The following is a 19,371-nucleotide window of genomic DNA, read 5'->3' on the forward strand; positions in this document are numbered from 1 at the left end:
TCATGCAAGAATGTATGTTTTAAGGTAAGGGAAAAGAGTTTTGGATGAACAATGGAAAGAGATAAATGGATATAGTGTATCATACAAACCCAAGCCTCTGTCAAAAGGTACAGAAAAGTTGGGTGTACGCAGATCCTCTTGCTTGAATAGCTTTGTGAGATTTGTTCTTTCCTGTGAAAAGTAATGCCTTTTACATGAGATACAAATCCCAGGTGCTGACGTCTTACAATTTTTAATTATTTTCATGACTTGTAATTAAGTAAGCTGGACTTTCTGTAGATATATTTCTGAAAGTTGATTGTCTTATATGTTTAATGAGCAGTGTCTGAAGGTGTTCCATAACAGAGACATTTACAAGATCTTTCTCTCATACAGGTTTTCTGATGTCTAGTAAGGTCCTCTTGCCCATTGCAGTCTCTCAGTGAAGACATAAATGGGGTTTCTTCTTCTCTCGTGTCTCATTTTCAGAAAGTTTGTAGAAATGTAGTATTTCTGAGACCTCTACTTGTCTGTTTAATTTGGTTGAAATTGGTCTAGAAACTCAAAAGCTATTGTAGGAGGGAGGGAAACGAATGGGAAACAGATGATTTAGACAGTGACATAGAGTGTGGTTGCTTTTCTATTTATTAAACCAGGCTAAAAGCATCATGGAAGTTTGGATATCAGGTTAATTCAATATCCTGTTCAAATTTTCAGCTTGGGTAACAATATTCTCACTATTTAATTCATCTGTAACTTTGGCTACCTGGGCCAGTCTTCTCATTAAACCTTTCTGTCTATCTGCCAAAAGCTGTTGGAACAGCTGCTGCATTTCCTGCCATGTTTGGTTATCTTTCTGAGGTGGATGAAGTACTACTTCTGTATAAGAATATGAAGAGGAATATAAACTGAAGTACATCAGTATTTTTAAAAATGGACTATGGTATATGCTAAGTGTTGGATATTGCTGGTGTTACCCATAAAATACATGGTTTTCACTAAGACGTATAATACGTTTGTGTGTGTGCATATGTATGTCCTGAAGGTTGTCTGTAAGAATGATGTATATATGTATTTTCAGTAATGGGATGTAGAGGTGGAATCAGCTTGTAGTAATGCCTGTTTAAACTCTTCAGTTCCTCCTTGTTTATTTGTTGTGCGGTCAGTGCTCTGAGGAACAAAAGAAGTCTTAGTACCTTTTCTTCACCTTAGCGTTTCCCAGTAGTGCGAGTGGCAGATGCTAAATTTTATACAGACTTCTTCAATCACTGGTTTATTAGTTCTGGATACTAGTGACTTTCAGAAAAGGCTGGCTGTGCAGTGTACATCAGTCTTTGTTTCAAGTTAAAGTTTCACAGAGGTACGACTTTGAATTTCAAAGCTGTTAGGCTGGGCTATAAGAAGCGTGCATCCTCTGTCAGTGATGGCTGCTGATGGAAGGAGACGCGTCTGCGAAGTTTCACTTCACCCTCAGTTTCCTCAATTTTCAGGATAAGGAGATTGAAGTGGGGGGCAGTAATAAGTAAAAAAAAAAAAAAAATAAAAAATGTTCTGGTGACTCCTGACTGCTGAAAGCAGAATAAGATGGAAGTGGTTCTTAGAAAATAAATGGTCTTGAATCAAGGCTAAGTCAGCAGAGTGCAGCTATGGTAATGGACCCTAACTGCAGATTGAACTGCATTAGTGAGGCTGTAGGTGGCAAGCTGCATCCAAAGGTCTGTTCCAGTCCAGCTCTGAACTGGAATAGATGATCTGCAGAGGTCTATTGCAGCCTGTTTTTTCTGGGATACTCAGAAGTTGTTCGGAAAGATATTCCCTTTATTATTATTTGCCTACTGCTCTTCATTATTTCCCTGATTGTCTTACTAGCTGATCCAATCTGCAGTGTTTCAGATTTCATGTCTACATTCAGTATGAGGAGGGCATCACAGTTTACCAAATAAGATATATCATGGGAGATTGGTAGCTAGAAGTATTTTAAAGTCCCTGATGGGCTGGCATAAGTTCCTATAAATCAGTAAGAATTGACTGTAATATTGGACTTTGAATTTTACTTGGAAATTCAAAGAAGGAAATGGACAGATTCAGAGTTTAAAGCCAAAAATTAAGAATGAGTATTATTTTAATATCAGCATTCCCTATGAGCTGAAAGGTCACAGGAGGATATTTGGGAGACTGGCAGAAAAAGTAGTTATTGTTTGCCTGAGTGAAAGTTTTTGTAGTAGGGGTAAGAAAATGGTAGGATAGATTGCAGTATGTGGGGGAGGAAGAGGATGACTAGGGTTTGGCATGAGTGCCAAACAAGAAAGAGAGAGCATGGTGAACGCTCCCAAAAGTCAGCATGGATTAGGCAGACAAGGCTGCTCCAGGTTTGGTTCCCCCCATGTTCCTGTAACAATATCCTGATAAGTTTTGTACTATCATATTATACCCCAACACTTCTAGCATATATTCTAGTTCTACAAAAAGACAAAGACAGTCATATTTGAGAGATAAAGAGGTGAAGGTTTACACAGAGGGCACCCAGAGCCAAGTGTTGCATAGTATGGATGGATGTAGTATATAGTTTTGTGAAGATGGAGCCAAACTTTCTATAGGATGGGCAGCAAGACTAGCATAGGAGATGGTAGAGCTGTGCTGCCCATGCTACTTTTCAGGCTATTTTTTTAGTTTCAAGTGCTAAAATAGACCTGATGAAGAGGCTATATGCTAAAAAACTTGTCTATTTGTCCATTCCTGCTGTTTGGTATGATAAAATATATTTCTTTTTAGCCACAAAACTTTTCTTCCCTGTAACATTCATTCTGCTCCTAGTTTTGTTCAGTTATGGTAGGTATTTTCTATTTAATGAAAATACCAAAGAATGCTTCTGAAAACTGTTATCTTGCTTAAACACAGAACTGCATTATGAAATAGTATATTTCATTCTGCATGATTTCATGAGTCATTTAATAATTATGTTCAATGCATGTGTGAAGATAATGCTTCCAAACAGAAGTGCAGTTCTTATATTCATGAATTTGTACAAGACAATGTATTGTCATAACAGAGAAAAAACTGTTTATATATATTTGATAAAACCACTGTTTGTGTTTATCTGAGTACCCCATGTTCTTTTTTACTTGTATATTTCATTGAAATTCTGTTGGTAACAACTTTTGCAATCTGTGAAAGTACTCTTTTACATTTAGATTCATGTATTTTATTAATTTTAGTTTCACTTAAACATCTGTTGAACTGATATTGTTGTGATTCACACTTGGCAATTTGTTTTAACTGATTTGAGTCAGGTTTATGGAAGACAAAGCTATATCCCTTTAGCCATGTTGAAAACATCTAAAATGCTATTTAAATTAAGATAATTAAAATTACTGTCTTCCTGTATCAGAAATCGTCAGATACCTAGTAACATATGACTTTAACTTAGGTAAATATTCAAAATTAACATACAAAAGATTATCTAGAAATAAGCTTTGATTTAGGATTGTTTAGTAAGTAGAGCATATAAATGGCTAGAATGTAAAATAATGAAAACAAAGGCAGCAGAAAGCAGAATTTTTCTCTCCTCCTTTGCTTTATCTTTTGCTACCTTTCCCTTGTGACTTTCTTCAGCATTCCCTGGGTGCTTTCTTCCCATATTTTACAATCTCCACTTATGTCTCTCAAGTTAGTTTCCTGCATTCATCCACTACTTAACCTTTTTCTCTTATCCCCAAGTGTCTACTCACAGTATTTAATTTACTGTACTTAAATTATACTGTGGTGACTTTTTCTTTTTTACATATCTATTTTCATATTTTGTTAATTCACAGCTAAAAAGAAATGAGAACATTTACAAGACAATTTCCCCATCCTGAAATAGATTTCAACATTATGGTAGATGATTTTGAATTTCAGCTGAATTTTATCCATCTTTTTCTTTTAGATTGAAATAGTAGATTTTAAAGCCATGAGGACACTCTTTAGTTCTGTATGCTAGAGGCTAACAACAGTCTCTCAGTTGTCAGTAATTTGAACTAAAGCATTTCTGACACACGATTACTTTCCATAAATATGTGTAAAGTTGTTCCTGAACTGCCAGTTGAGGAATCAGAGTTATCCTAGGCAGAGTATTGTTGCCCAGATAGTAGAGAACAGTCCAAACCACCTTCAAACCTGGATGAGGTAAACCTGCAGCAATGAAGATCTAGTATTATTTATCTTTCTTTTACCATTAGAAACTTGCATAGTTTTCCAGAATTTGAGTTCAGGAAAGCCTAGTTTGTAGCTTTTTCTCTTCCTGGAGAAATCCTTATGTGAGAAGTCACCGCTGCTATTCTGGGATTAGTGAAATGTTAATTTGTTGTTGACAAGTATCAGAGGGCTTTAATCAAAATATAAATGCTTTGCCACTTGCCTCTGACTCACAATGGAATTTATCTGCCAAACATATCAGATAAGAATGTTTTTAAATATGTCTGGGACCTCTTATTTATGCTGTTGTGGAACTTGCTTTTCCAAGTAAAGGCTTTGCTGGTCTGTAAAGTGGGTTTCAGGATTAGTGATCCCTAAACAGTGAAGTTGTCCTCTTGAAATAGGAGTCTAATTCGGCCTACAGTGCAGGTAGTAAATGATCTGAGCATGCACAAAAGCCACGAAGAATTTTTGTTAACTGTGTATCAGAGCCAGTACTTCAGCATGAGCTGCAGTTTTCTTTGAGCCTACAAGGAACAGTTTAGGGAATTGGTCTTAATGCCTTTAATTCTGTTCTCACAGATGATGGTTAAAAATTTTAAAGCTCTGGAGCTAGTTTGTTGCTCAGTATTCATGGGCAAAACTGCAAATAGTATTGCAGTGGATACATAGGAAGCAAATAGCATACTAGTATTGTTATTAGACTTTCCTGTTACAATTTATTTTAATTTTTTTTGTATGTTTTGGGTGGTTTCTCTGGTAGAGATCTCGGACTACAAAAACTGATTGACATATCAGGCATTATTGTCTATATTTGATGAGCAAACAATGTCTAATTTGAGTTTAAAAAGGCAAGTTATACTTGTGTTCTGTGAATTTCTTTTCCTGTGTGTGCCCAAAGAATAACTTTGGGAACTACAGACATACTTCTTGGAGAAGGTAATGTGCTTATTATTTGATCCAAGTAGGAATTGTTTTCCAGTTATCCAAATTAGGATCTTTAAAATTAAGAAATATGCCAAAAATAAGTCTTACTTTTCACATTACAGTACTTGATTTACATCAGTAAATCAACTTTAATTGGAAGTTAAGAATTACAATGGTAACTGCTTATTTCCATTTCGGATCAAATACTTTCTATGGAACACTCTACTTTGAGATACAAAAAGTATATACGTTATGTCAGATGAGAGATTTTGCTCTTAGTTTATTTTGGAATGCATACGTACTTCTGGGTGTTGTTTATACTTCATTTGTTTTTACAGCAAATTGAAAGACCAGCTATGGCTTTCCTATTGGTTTTAAACCCAGAAGTGGCATACTGATCAAAAACAGTATTTATACATTTTGCCATGTTCTTCATCTTCTGCGTTTCTTGCATTTCATTATTGCTTTGTCACTGTTGCTGAAGAAACCTAAGAGCCAGTTGCTGCCTAAACAGTTGAAACTAACATCACCAAAAAAGGCTTCTGTAGTACATGTCTTTTGAAGATTTCCTTATGTGTCTAATACACATTTAAATTAATCTGGTTTTCCCTTGTGTAAGTAAAAATGAGTAATGAAGCTGTTCTGGCCAGGACTGCAATGCAACAGAAGCACATCAGTTTGTGTTCATTAACATTTAAACTTCTTCAGAAGAGGGCAGAGATTTAAAATATACAATGAGACACAGTAAACATAGGAAAACATTTTGCATCCCTTGCTGCTGAAAAGGAAAGGGAATTTTGAAATCTTGGGTTAGTTTCATGTGACTTGTCAAAAAAGGTACAATTGTGATTTTCTATATGCAAGGTCAAAGTATTTTTTCAGATTTTTTTTAAAAATGTAACTCTGATCAGTTACTTGAATTAGGGAGGAAAGACGTGAGGATTAATTTTCACCTCTAGCCTCTGCCTCTAGTTTCATTCCTCATTTCTTTGGAGTATTTTCACTTCACCATTCAAGAAAAGCTTCACAGAATAACAGTAAAACTCCCAATTACGATGTTAAATCACTTAGCAAGGCTAAATAAACAGCTTTTCAAGGTCCTCAACCAGCATAGGAAAGCACCACAGAAAGGAGTTACCTGTTTCATAATGTGCTGAAGTCTACTGTATGAACTGGAAGTATGCCTCTTCAGAGATAACAGCATGATACCTGGAACTAGCACTTTCATAAATGCAGCAGCAAAACAGGAAAAAGAGAAAAGGTTATGCTCATGCATATTTCTCTATGTACTTAAATAGAGCTGTTTCTTTTTGCACGCTCAGAAAGTACCTCTTCCCAGGACTGAGGACGTGAAATACTTTTCCTGAGAACAACACTGAGGATGTTAAAGGACTTTTACTAAAGCTCTGTTCAAGCAGGACTTGCATTAGGAGTAGTATTTCTAAATGATATGTTTTGGCCTTGCTGGTAGTCATTGTTACATGATAGAAGGGTTCTGTTATCACACACCTAGAAAATAAAAATACATCTTTTCTAAAAAAAAAAAAAAATTAAATACAAAAAGATGTAATTGCTTTTTTTAATAGTATTTTTTAAACATATCTAAAATTATTTTTTGTCTGGTGGACTTCCACAAAAGATTATGATAGCGGGGATTCTTTCATAATTTCTCTCCATCAGTGGGATTGCTTTCATTTGTTTCACATTTATAAAGAACTTCAATCCTTTCAGTATGTTCAGCAACCTCAGTGAAGATTATTTCCCCATTCCTCCCCATGACTTAGCTTTGCAATTCTCGCACATCTGTCACCTTCCCCATAGTATATAAATAACCAGAAAAATCATGACAAATAACAAAAAAGTTTTAAAAAAGTTTATGCCTGCCTGTGTTTCGAGATTCCTTGTGTTATCTCCAGGCAAGGAAAACTGAAGGCCACAAAACCAATTCTTACTTGCATTTAGTGGTCCTTAAGAAATGAAATTTTGTACAAAGTACTGGAAGTAACAAACTACCAGATCTGATCTGCAAAGGGTAACTTTTCTGTCTGCAAAAGTAAAACTTTGTGCAGTTTCTTTTCTTAAGATACTGTACATTGATGATAAAGGAGGAATTGAAAGTAATCGAGAGCATCCAAGTAATATAGTAAAAAACCAAACAAACAAAAAAAAAACAAACCCCAAAAAGTAATTCAGAGCAGCAATTTAAATGGCAATACAAACAGCATGGGATGTATCCATTTTGTCAAATACTCAAATAAAGTTCTTCTCTTAATATCCAGATACCCAGTGACATAGAAACCGCTCTAATGTAGTCAGAATTGTATTTAATCACCCAAGTTAGGAGTACTACTGCAGATCTGATAGAATAAAAGTTTGAATGTTAGGACTTAAGGGGAGTTCTTAGATGTTCTTTCCAAATAAGCAGGATGCTAAATAAATACTCTTGAAATAAATTAAAAACTGCATACCTTGTAGTGCAAAACAAGTATATTAAGATTATTCTTTGAACTTTTCATCCAGATTTCCAGTTTCTTAAAATCATGACATTGTTTTTATTTCTTTTATGAGGGAATATAATTTTGATTCAAACTATTTTGACTTTACTATGTTTATCTAGAGAAGACAGGTTTTTTGGACTACTATCGGAAATACTTGGTACAATGGTGGTGCATATTAGAAACATGTTAGCTCCCTTGAAACACTTTAAATTGCAGTCAAAAACACATTGCAAATTCTGTTCGTCTTTCGGACAAATGAGTAAATGGACGATTATGGGCAAAATAATTTTTGTGAATTGGACATAATATAGATTACCTGTTCTTCATGGAAAGATGTTATTGCAATACAAAATTATGAAAGCTCTATATTGGCAAAACTGAATCTAAGATTTTAACTTAGATTCACCCTTTTCCCAACACAGAATAAGGTATTTCATTATGTATGTCAAATATGTAAAGTGTACTTGGTGTGTACATTTCAAGTAAAAAAACCACACTCGGCTTGTGCTCAGCTTCAAAAATACCTGCATAAGGATGAAGGTACTTGCCAAAAAGTAAGCTGAAAGCATCCCAGAAAATGCTTAGGGGCATTATATCAGAAGGACAGATTTGGTATATGCTATCTATCAAAAAAAGTTTGAGAGAGGGCAAAAGTAACCCAGCATGGCAAATCAGCAGATTAAGGGAAATAATTAGAAGCAAGAAGTCATATTTCCCAAATCTGAAGTTGTGTGCAAATGAACAAAATAGAAAAGATTGTGAACTCTGACAAATTACATCTGAAAACAATACAGCTGGGCAAAAATGTGTAAGGAACAATGAACACCATAAGTGACAATAAATCTTTCTTCAAACATGACAAGCACCAAAACCTGCTTGGTAGTTTGTATGGTCAATGGATGATCAGATTCTAAAAAGAGTGGTCAGAGAGAAGCGAAGGATATAAGAAGCATGCAAAATATATTATTTTTGTTTGTTAGTTGTGGAAAAAACTGAAGCAATTTCTGTGCTAGAACCCCACTTCATGGGTACTCATCAAAGGATCTATTTAAAAAAAAAAAAAGACTATAGAAAAAGCTTATCTATAGGGGACATGTAGATAAAATATATAGAATTATTAAAAATCAGATGTTCACCAAAGATCTCTGAAAGAACACAATAATGAAATAAGTGAAGGACTAATGGTGATAAAAGGCCAGCTGTAAAGACTGCAATCCTAGATTAATCTAGATTGGAATGGGGCTCTAGAAATCATCTAGTCCATCGTTCTGTTGTGCCTGATCAGAGAGTGTAGCAAATTCTTAGCAGAACATCACTTGCCCTTTTATCTGTCCTTTGTCTCATAACCTCCTGAATGTCTCCTTTTCTGCTTCAAAGCAAAACTGTATGCATTTGTCTCAGCCCTTCGCACACAGAACAACCTCTTCCTCCTTGCCTTCCCAGCCTTTCTTTCCTGAGTGCTTGTATCCATCTGTTGCAGCATTCCAGTCATGCAGGCTATCCAGTGTTTTTCTGTAATTCCAGTTGGACCATTGCTCTGCAGCTGTATGTGAAATTCTAATTGCTCTCGTTTGTTCCCCATGCTGTGTTCATTTCTGTCATGCCTCTCTTATAAGGAAAGGGAAAGAGCCTTCTCCATCAGCTGTTCCTTGGACACTTCTTTGCTGCCCCCCCATGCATTTACTTCTCTTAAGGCTGTAGCAACCCTCTCCTGATGTATCTAATTTAAAGCTTTACTCAGTAAGTTAGCAAACGTGCTCTTGCCCAACTTGGTCAGATGGATCCCATCTCTTCTCAATAGTTCTCACTCCTTAAAGAGGCTTCTGTGGTCATAAAAGCCAAAGCTCTGCCTCTGACAGCAGCTAAGTAGTAAGGTGTTAACATGCAGATATGACCACTGAATATGAATCTTTCTCTTTCACTGGAAGGATTGGGGAGAAAATCAGCTGGCCCTTATACACGTCCCCCAGAGCTCCAGTCACTCTTCACGTGCTCATCTTTAGGAGTATCATTGCTTGCCCACATGGTGAGCAGCAAGGGCTGGATAAACCTCAGAAGCCTCTGCAATATCCTGTATCTGATTGCTCAGCCATCAGCAGAACTCCCAGGGCATCAAATTCAGGTCAGTGAATGGGTGCCTCTGTCTCCTGCTAAAGGAAGTCCTCCAATGACGATCAGCTACCAGTTGCCTATGCAGGTTACCACTCTCCATCTTTTTTTACTTCGCTGAAGGGCATTTCAAGACTGAATGACTAGAAACAGAAACGGCAGATAGAATTCAGTCTAGGCAGATGTGAAATTTTGCACATGATGGGATGTGCAAATTCTTTCAAATTTGCTTTCAAATGCTAAGTGATGGTATCTGAACTATTAGAACTTCATAGTGAGCTCCTGGGGTTATAATGGATGATTCATTGAAAACACCAGTTCATTGCCCACTAGTTGAAAAGAAACATTTGGAATTCATGGGGAAACAGTAGAGGTCAAAAGAGTGCATTGTACAACTCCATAATCAACCTGCCTTTTGAATCCTGTGTGCTTCTTTTGTTCCTCCTCCATCTCTGAACTCAGTACGTTAAGAAGAAAGTAGTAAGTACAACCAAAAGAGTATCACTGCTGTCATATAACAACCTAGAACAGAAGTGACCAGGGTCAGAGAGAGCAATGTGATGGAGGTCTCTAAGAAGGCTTCCATTCTTTCTTTCATCTATCATGTTTTCTCAAGCTGATGAAATTCTACTTACTGTTTATTCACCTCATGGTTGCCCCCCCCCACCATCTTTTTTTATTTTGCAGCCAAATTTGAGTATGATAAAATGAAGGCATAGAGGTTTTGAGAGTAATGAAATTTTTTCAAGTTTATTGTGAGGTAATGCCCTCATTAAAGGAAAACTCTGTCCTGGTACATTCTGTTGGCATGTGAATAGCATCTACTGCGTCAGAACACACAATTTAAACTAGCTAGGACTGGTATTATATTTTGCCCAGGGAATTTTTATAAAGGGCTTGGAGAGCGCAAATGTAACAAGGTTACTGCATTGATGTAGATACTTGTAGAACAAAAGGTACAAATTGTATTCAACTAAGCCTCATTACTAGTTCTGTTTATAGTACAAATAATTAATTAAGCTTTCACTGTTTCTTTGCTGTTTCTAAAGGATTTTTAGACACAACTCCCAGGCCCTCTACCCTATTCTCTTTTTATTCCCTTTGTGCACTGTCACTAATTTGTTTCATCTTTGCTGCTGATATAAGTGGTAAGCATAGACTAGGCTTTGAGTTTCCTGTTTCCCAGTGCTCCTCTTAGATGAAACACTTACCTGCCAGGACAAATTCTGAGTTTGTTTCTGAATATTATTGCTGTGATCATAAAACTGGCTGTTCAAATACCATGTCTGAACCGCTTCATGATCAGAGGTAGTGAGGACCAGTTCTTCATGTCTTGTGGCTGTTTGTAACATCTAAGGATTTCTGTGTTGGATCACTCTAGAGTATCACGAGTCAGCTTTGGTAGGTGTTAAATTAATATTGGTTGATCAGAGGACCATAAAGACAGAAACTTTGCTTTACGGTACTTCCTGAACAACTTTGTATGTACCTAGCCATACCTGAATCACTGTCTTGATGTTGATTTTTTGTTTGTTTTCTCCATGCATTTTTAGCAATTGAAGGTAGACTTGAACAGCTTCTTCAGCAGAAGATGTGCAGGGTTAGTTACCTTCTAACAATCAGTTATCATGTATGTTAAAAAATATCAAATACTGAGGATAATGTTTTTGGTGATTGAAGCTGCAGGTAGCCAACCCAATACTTTATAGGAGCATTTTGGGGTGCCTTCATGCAGTCCACAGTATGCATTTTGTTCCTTTGTGGGTTTTTTCTATTGGCATCTATTTATTTGTGTATATGAATAGTATACATTTGAGTACTTGATATACTCTGAATTTTTGTATTTTATGAGCCTGAACAGAGCTATCAAAAAGAAAATCCTAAAGGAGTTAACATCAATGTTCCCCGTTGAGGAAGTCTGGGAAATTTCTGTATGTTCCCCTTTCTTTCTGAAGGATGACTCTGAAGAAATGTCCTAAATGAAGAAATCAGTAGAATATATTTTGGGACAAATCAATAAAATTAACAATTATTCTGTCACCAAGACCAGATGGTATTCGTTCATCTTTAGAAGGAAAAAAGGTATTTGTGTGTGTTTCTGGTAAAAGAAGCATGATACCTTCAAATATGGCTTAATCTTAATTTTTTGCCCCAAGAGCTTTTAGGTATTGCTAACTGCATAATTCTAGCTTTGCTTCAACTATATATTCCTACTGTCCATTCTTCTAAGAGTTGGAGTACAGAGTAGAATAGTGATAAGAAAAACACATAAATCTTAGAATAATGTGAAATTCCTATTAATTTTTGTATGCAAATAGAGAGAATTTTAGCAATGTCAGAGTGGGTAGAATACACCCAGGCAGATTATCCCTATCTTGATATTTTGAATAAATAAATGAACAATAATGTCACTTTAAGCCAAAATTTGACCTTCATTCTGTTTTTAAACGGTTTTTAAGGGATTTTAAAGGAAGTCTCTTATGAATATGTAAAATGTAAAGTAGGCAAACAGAGACCATCAGATATTTGCAAGCAATTGGGGAACAATGTTTTAAATTACCACTTTTGAATAGGAGAATAATGTCCTATAAGCTTAGACTTTGGAGGGTATTGCAGATATCTTCCTAATCCATTGTAATGTAATATGAAACAGTTTTACCTAAAGAACAAAGGCATTGTCTTAAAAATACATGGTTTATGTAGTTGTCTCACAGTGCTGTAGTTTTCTGGACTTGCCAATGATACTGTAAATACAAATGAAAGAGATTTTCCCTGGAGAACAGTGGAGATTTTAGTGTATACTTGAGAATACAGGAGTAGTTCTGTCAAGCAGTCTGGAAATGAATGGCAGTCACATGTCCTTATTTTTTGTCTGGCACTTTTTTCCAGGTATGAATGTATTGCTTTCGCAGGTATAACAGATTGTGGCATAAAGATAAGTTATCAAGAGTAAGAATTTGAATTTCATTAAATGTCTGAAATGTTAAATTGTTTGCCAGGCTTCCAATTTCTAATACATAACAGAAATATATCTTTAAATAGCACAAGTATGTTTTACCTTTGGTAGAAATTATCAAATAATTTACAGTTTTGAGTAGTTACTGGAAAGACTGTATCAGGGAAGAAAGAAAAATGAACCTATAAATATCAGAGCACATTCCAGAATTTCTGTCAGTTAGAATGACATCTTTTGTGCATACATGCAAATTTAAGTAAAACCGTAAATTGTAGTTATATTATATGGCCTGATGGAGCTACCACATGATGCAAAACAATTCACTTCATCTGGACTGTCACAAGTTTATAAAACTTTTTTATTTCAAATGAGGAATTACTTTTTCCCTTTTATAAAAGCAAGAACATTTTTCTGAGAAGTAGGTTTAAAACTGTGTAACAGATGGCATTCTTGTTCACCACAGTTTTTTTATAATCATGGTAATCTCCTCAAAAGAAAGGTAGTGAAATGTCCATGAAGTTTAATCTATATAGGAAAATGATTGTTGCTTACTGTTTTAGAACTTATTACTATTCTGTCCAATAGACTTAACTAAGATCACTTAAGTGCTATCACAGACTTTCATTAACACAAACAAATCGAGAAGAAATAGTTCCATTACATGGCAGATGAGGATAATGTTTGTTTCAACAGAGGTTTGTTTTTTGTTTTGTTTTTTTGTTGATTTTGGGGGGGGGGGCGGGGGGGCGGGGCAGGGAGGAGTGCTTGAGTAAGTAGCACGTGCTAACAAAGGCTAATCCTCAGCAAATGCTATGACATAGCTTGCAGCTGTGTAACTAATTCTTATCCCCAGCAAAACAGAGTGCCCTTTAGGAAGCCCTCCTTGATGCAATCCCCAGACCATAAAGTGGCCATTGCTGTATCTGACAGGGTGCCAGGTGATATAAGCCAAGCTATTCCAGGATGCTTGCTATCAGTGGAACAGCACGGATGTTCACAGCACACCCCTTGACCCTGCTTACTTTAATATTCTAGATGTTAGGTAGGAAAATTCTTAGTGTAAAAAATGGCCTGAGTCAGCAAATCAGGAGTGGTATGTACTGAACAAGGTATGCATTTTATGACCCTGTAAAAATATGTTCAAAAACTTAACTAATTTTTTAACCCTAAAAATCACAGTTAGTTTGGCATCCCTAAGAGAAATGTTTCAGGCAGTCTTTTAGGTTTCTGCTTTAGTTTCTTGCAGCTTTTCTCCAGACCAGATTAATGTGCTATCACCACAGAATAACTAGTTATAATCCTATAGGAATTTAGAGGTGAAGCACAATTTTCCATGCAATAGATTTGGATCTGGAAATGGGAAATGGGAACTGAGATCTTGTCTCCCGTAAGAATCTGTACTGTCAGTGAGATGTTTTCCTACACCTCTTCTGGTCTCTGTAAGAGAGATGGATCTTAAAGCAGAAAGAACAAAAGCCAAACAAGGAGAGGAAAGAAGCAGGTAAGAGACAGGGGACCTGTTCTCAAGAGAAATAGTAACTGAGCCTGATCAGCCAAGAGTATTGGATCTGGGAGGAAGGCTAGGAGCAGATGTGACAAAGAGACTGAAATGACCAACAAATATAAAGATTAAAGGAACAGAAGGAAAGGAGACGTTTTAAGATAGAAATGAAAACATTACGTAGCTGGACAAATATGTTGAGAAAAGGAATCAGAAAATTGTAACGGACGCAAAGAGGCAGAGGACATAAGAAGGAGGCCTGAGATTGTATACGGGGTGAAAGAGAGATGTTAAGACTGTAAGAAAGTAGGGAAGGAGAAGGATTTAACAAAACCTGGGACAAATGCAACTGATAGGAAAGGAGACTAAGTCTGGCTATAAAATAAGTAAGAAATTGAGACTTTACTGCATGGAGAAGGGAAAAGGAAAGAGCAGAAATTTTGGTAGTTTTACATGGGAAGAACTGATACAGCTTCTGGGAGAGATGGATAGAAATAAGATGCTTCCACCAAATGCTCAGAAGGGAATCTGCCATTCCTTAGTATTATCGCTGTCCCGCTGTAAATAAAAATAAAAAAATGGTGCTGCCACAATATCTCATTCTCTCCTAGTCCTGGTCTGTAGAGAGGACTAACATCTACTCCTGCAATGAGTTTTACCAAAATCTGTGCTAGGTCTAAAGATGAGAACTCTGCAGATGAGTCAGTTCAATGTGAATAGTATGTCATGTTTTCTTTTTTTTGTTGTTCTTCTGTGTTTGTTTTGGGGGGCTTATCTAGGAAGCTACATAAAACAGAAATTGAAAGACTTTAGAGCATTCTAACAGTAGTGAAGTCAAGTACTTTAAAAAAATCCAAAATAAAAGCTAGATCTGTACTACTAATTTAAATGTGCCTGTGGAAGAGTCGGACACAAATAGAGTGGCTGGCATCCATACTATTAACTCCCTTATTCTGTAAAACAGAGAAGCCACAGCCATACTGTCACTTATTAATTATAGTAAAGCAATGACGATGTTAAATGTCTGATTTGAATATTTATGAAAACCCAGCCTTCCAGTGCATGTACATGCTATGTTAGTCGGTGTCAAGCAGGGATCAGTGGACTTGCAAAGAAAAGAACTATTCCTCTTTCCTTTTCTCCATAGATTTGTAATTGCATTGTCTATTTTTGAATGTCAGTTTCTTAGGAGAGAGGACTGACTTGAGAGCTAATTTGTGTTCTTTGCATAGAATATCTCATTGTGTGTATTTCAGAAACTACTAGCTGTTAGACTACAACATTCCCATTTGTTTCAGTGCTAGTTTTCTGTTTCAGAAAAAATACTTAAATTGTTTCTTTTACAGCTACTTGCTTGAAGAGCTGACTTGTAAGAAATTGCATTCACTCATTTAGTAAACAATTCACTATCAAGTGCTGTGGACTAGCAAATTAATAGATCTTAGATATGAGAAGAGAATAGTTTGAACATCATTGTTAGAAATATTATTAATAATGAAGAAGCAGATAAATAAAAAGGATTGCTAATTTTTATATAATACTTTACAAATTTACAAGACTTTGCAATGATAGAGCTGTATCCTAAGAAGTATCTTTAGATACATTAGACACATGTTCTAGTTCTTAGTTCATGCTGAATTTTTTCTCCTTTTTTCCCCTTTATTGCCATGAATGTTAACCAGTTTAAAAAAATCCTTTAATTTTTATCTCTATAGTTATTAAAAATTCAGAATGCTTTCAAAGATGTTGATAAGTACTGAAATTAATCAACTTTTTTATCAAGTTGTGTTGACAGCTGCTGGTACTATTATTAATTTGCATTATTGAGTGACTTGGGCAGATAGATACACAGCAAGATGTTGCTAAATCTTGGTCTGACTAAATACATGTTTTAAATTGTCATGTTTAACTTATGATTTCAACTTATTCTTGTGTTGCTTGATTGTTTAATTATTTTTAATAATAATTTTAAATTGGATGTCTGGGAGAGTTCACATATCAGAAAATCATTTATATACTGTAGACAGTAACTGTCACAGCCTTGTAACTAAAAAAATTGTAGGATTTTACATATCTAAAATTATATAAAATTCTATAATTTGATTAATTCAAAATGTTGTTCATCAAGTTACTTGCAAACAACCATAAGAATTCAATGCCAGACTTTTCCAGTAAATTACTATAATAAGAACTGAACAGAAAGGCTTTATCTGCATCCAGTGTAATGTGCCTGTCTGTCTGTTCTGAATAAGGAAATCATTTAGCTGTCACTGAATAAAAGAACTGAAGTCCTAGTGAAGAAAAACTACCTCTGGTAGTTTGTAGTAAAAGTTCTGTAAATTTGTCAGCACTCTTCTCCCCATTTCTCTTCTTGGAGTGTCAGATAATACCTGGATTGCATTGTAAAGCTGTATTACTTGCAAAGAATGACAGCCCGAAGGGAAACCTTCCATTTTCATGTGAAGAAAAGCCCTTTGATGCCTGGAAGGGCCAAATGATCAGAGTAAGAGAGGAAGCGGTATTCAGCTCTCAGTGTAATTTATAATCCTGTAAAGACTATAATTTTAGGATGGAAAACTTAATTAAATCCTCAAATCATCCCTGTGTATTTAATTTTGTTTTGTCAGTTTTGGTGAGAAAGCCCTTTACATAGTAGACTAAATGTGCACTGTTCTTATTTTCCATAATGACAGGGTTTTCATTAAATTTTAGGGAGAGGAAAAAGGACAATTCTGCTGGTCTTTCCATAAGGACAAGATAGCTCTCAGCATTCCTTGCCTAAAATTGTTCCTTTCTTCTACCTATCTCAAGACAGGTGATGCAGAGCTCAAGCTAATCATTTAAAGACCTGTCAGTATAAACAAAGACAATTAAACAGTTCTTCTTAACATTAGTGTTGAATTTAACTATGGCGCTACTCACTTATTCTTCCAGTCTATTTAGTTTTCTTTCATTATTTTTATGTTGTAACTTCCATGTCAAAATACATGATTTATTGATTAAGAAGGGTATTTATTATTGTGGAATTTTTTAAGAGTCGATTTTTTAAGTGTTATGAACAATGAATCGATCCATGATTTATTGTTCAGGCATATATTTGCGGTTTTGATTACAGAAAACAGGCTTATTAGCACTACCAAGAAAGATTTTTTTAAAACAATAGCATCTTCTGCATTCATATCTCATTCTTATTTCCCTTCATTCTTATTTCTGCTCACACATGAGAAAAAGGAATGAAAAAGGAATAGATAATCATCCCCTTGTGATTCATTCTGGTATTTGGAAGGCACTGCTAAGGTGCACAACTGTACAGTTCTTATCAGCTAAAACAATAAATGTATGTGAAATACTGTGTTTAACTTTCAGGCCTCAATTTGTGGAGCCAGTATTCCTGAGGTAGCAACTAAGTGGCTATCTTCTCTGTGCTTCAGGCATCCCTTCCCAGCATGAGCAATGGGAGTTGCCTTTTCCTCTTACCCTGCAAGTTGAGTTGCACCGTCCTCAGACCATCCTTCCTTTTTCTTCAGCAGAATTCTTAATTCTTTAATTCTTGACTTGTTCATCACTATCATTAGGGGAGGGGTGAAAATGCACCAAGTCAGGGAGCAAGGTATGAAAGTTGTGGCAGTGGAATTGACAGTCTATCACCATTTGCGTGGCTTCTGAACGCATTATATGTAACCACCCTAGACTTGAAAATCTGAAAGCAATTTCAAGCTTGGGAGTTCACTGGAGTTACGCTTTCAGTTAAGTTGTTGCTGGACCCTGAGCCAGAGAGCTTTTTAGGATCTGTGCTTTACTATTATTCTGAATTTTACTCCCATTGTCTCAGTAGACAACACTAGGGTTCCTTGGGTTTCTCCCATCCTGAGATTACATCCTTTAAGACAAGAATTCTTAATTTCAGTTTTCTAAGACTGCTCCAGATGACATCTAGCCTGACTTTCTTGCAGGTGGGTGAACTATAAGCAGTATTTCCCTAAAATATTATTAAAAGGAGCCATGTAGTAGCAAACAACTTGCAAAAGAGCATAGATCTCTGGAAGCTGCACAGGTGGAGAATTCCTGACTGGGAGCTAATGCCAGTGTAAAACACATTCTGTAGCTGGGAAGTGAACACTTGTAGATCCCTGGTTTCCTCCTCCATTTAAAAGTAAGTGAGAGTTATATTAAGGAGTCCTGCAAGGCTTAACACATGTTACTGATACCAGTGTCCCCACTGTAATGTTTCTGCATGCTTAAATATTATTGAGAGCTGGAATGATTCAATCTCATCCCAGCCCAATTTTCAAGACAATAGAAGCACCTTAAATTAAAATAGTTCTTTATTAGGAGGGGACAAAGAAAGAGGAGAGTGTCAGGGAAAAGTTCTACATGTGTTATCTTGGCTGATTCATTAGTTTTTCTAAACTTAATTTCCTAGACAGGCAGCTACTAGGGTCAGTGTTCGAAGAAACGAGTTGCATCCCGGCAAAAAGACAACTTGGGAAAGAATATAATCAAATACGGTAGTTAAACTAGGCACCATCCTGGGATAGAAAACAAACTTCATTACTACAGTCCTGAAGTTGGGGGACGGGGGAAGTGGGGAAGGAAAAAAAGTTTAGGAGAATGAAGGCCATGTGGAATGTAATTCAAGTTGGTATACTAAATTGGAAATCACCATTTTCTCATCTGCATCTATGTTAGTAACATCTAAGTAGAATGAAACTTCCTGCAGGTCCAGGTAATGTACTATATTTTTATGCTGGAAGCAGAACTTCTCATTAAGCATAGAATCTTAGTCAAGTGAATAGGAATAAAATATCCCTCTGTGACTGTAACAGAACCACATTTTAAACTCTGTTTTATACATAGCTGGCTAATTTATCTTTTTTCCTTCCTTTCTTACCAAATCTGGCTACTGCAGCTGGATTTCAGATCTGCAGGAGCCATATATTTAGAATTTTAACAAAGATGGGAGAAAGCAGCTCATTTCTTCACTCTGAATGTAGTTACAGCACCAGTAATTCCAGCACTAGGCAAAGCCGGGGAAGCTATATCGGAAGTAGTTGCACCTGCTGTTCGGGTTTGACTGATAGGTAGAAGAGGGCAGCAGTATTTTTTGCGAAATTGATGATTCAGTCAAGTAGACCCTAAGAGAGGATGCCAGCCTGCAACCTTGAAACTGAGGGGATTAAAGCTACTGAGAGTCTAGAAAACTAAACTAGCAAAGAGGTTCTGAAGGC

The 19,371-nt window shown here is 36.1% G+C and overlaps 1 protein-coding gene and 1 long non-coding RNA gene across 11 annotated transcripts in view; one reads left to right on the plus strand and one right to left on the minus strand.

Annotated features, from left to right (window-relative positions):
• LOC308059287 overlaps positions 1 to 19,371 on the minus strand; it is a 159,022-nt gene that overhangs the window by 87,632 nt on the left and 52,019 nt on the right. The gene's annotated exons all lie outside the window — the stretch shown is intronic.
• The window catches only part of SGCG (sarcoglycan gamma), a 155,277-nt gene that overhangs the window by 58,872 nt on the left and 77,034 nt on the right, over positions 1 to 19,371 (plus strand). The window lies entirely within an intron of this gene.

The sequence above is a fragment of the Falco punctatus genome (assembly GCF_963210335.1).
Source record: "Falco punctatus genome assembly, chromosome: 2".
Classification (NCBI taxonomy): domain Eukaryota; kingdom Metazoa; phylum Chordata; class Aves; order Falconiformes; family Falconidae; genus Falco; species Falco punctatus.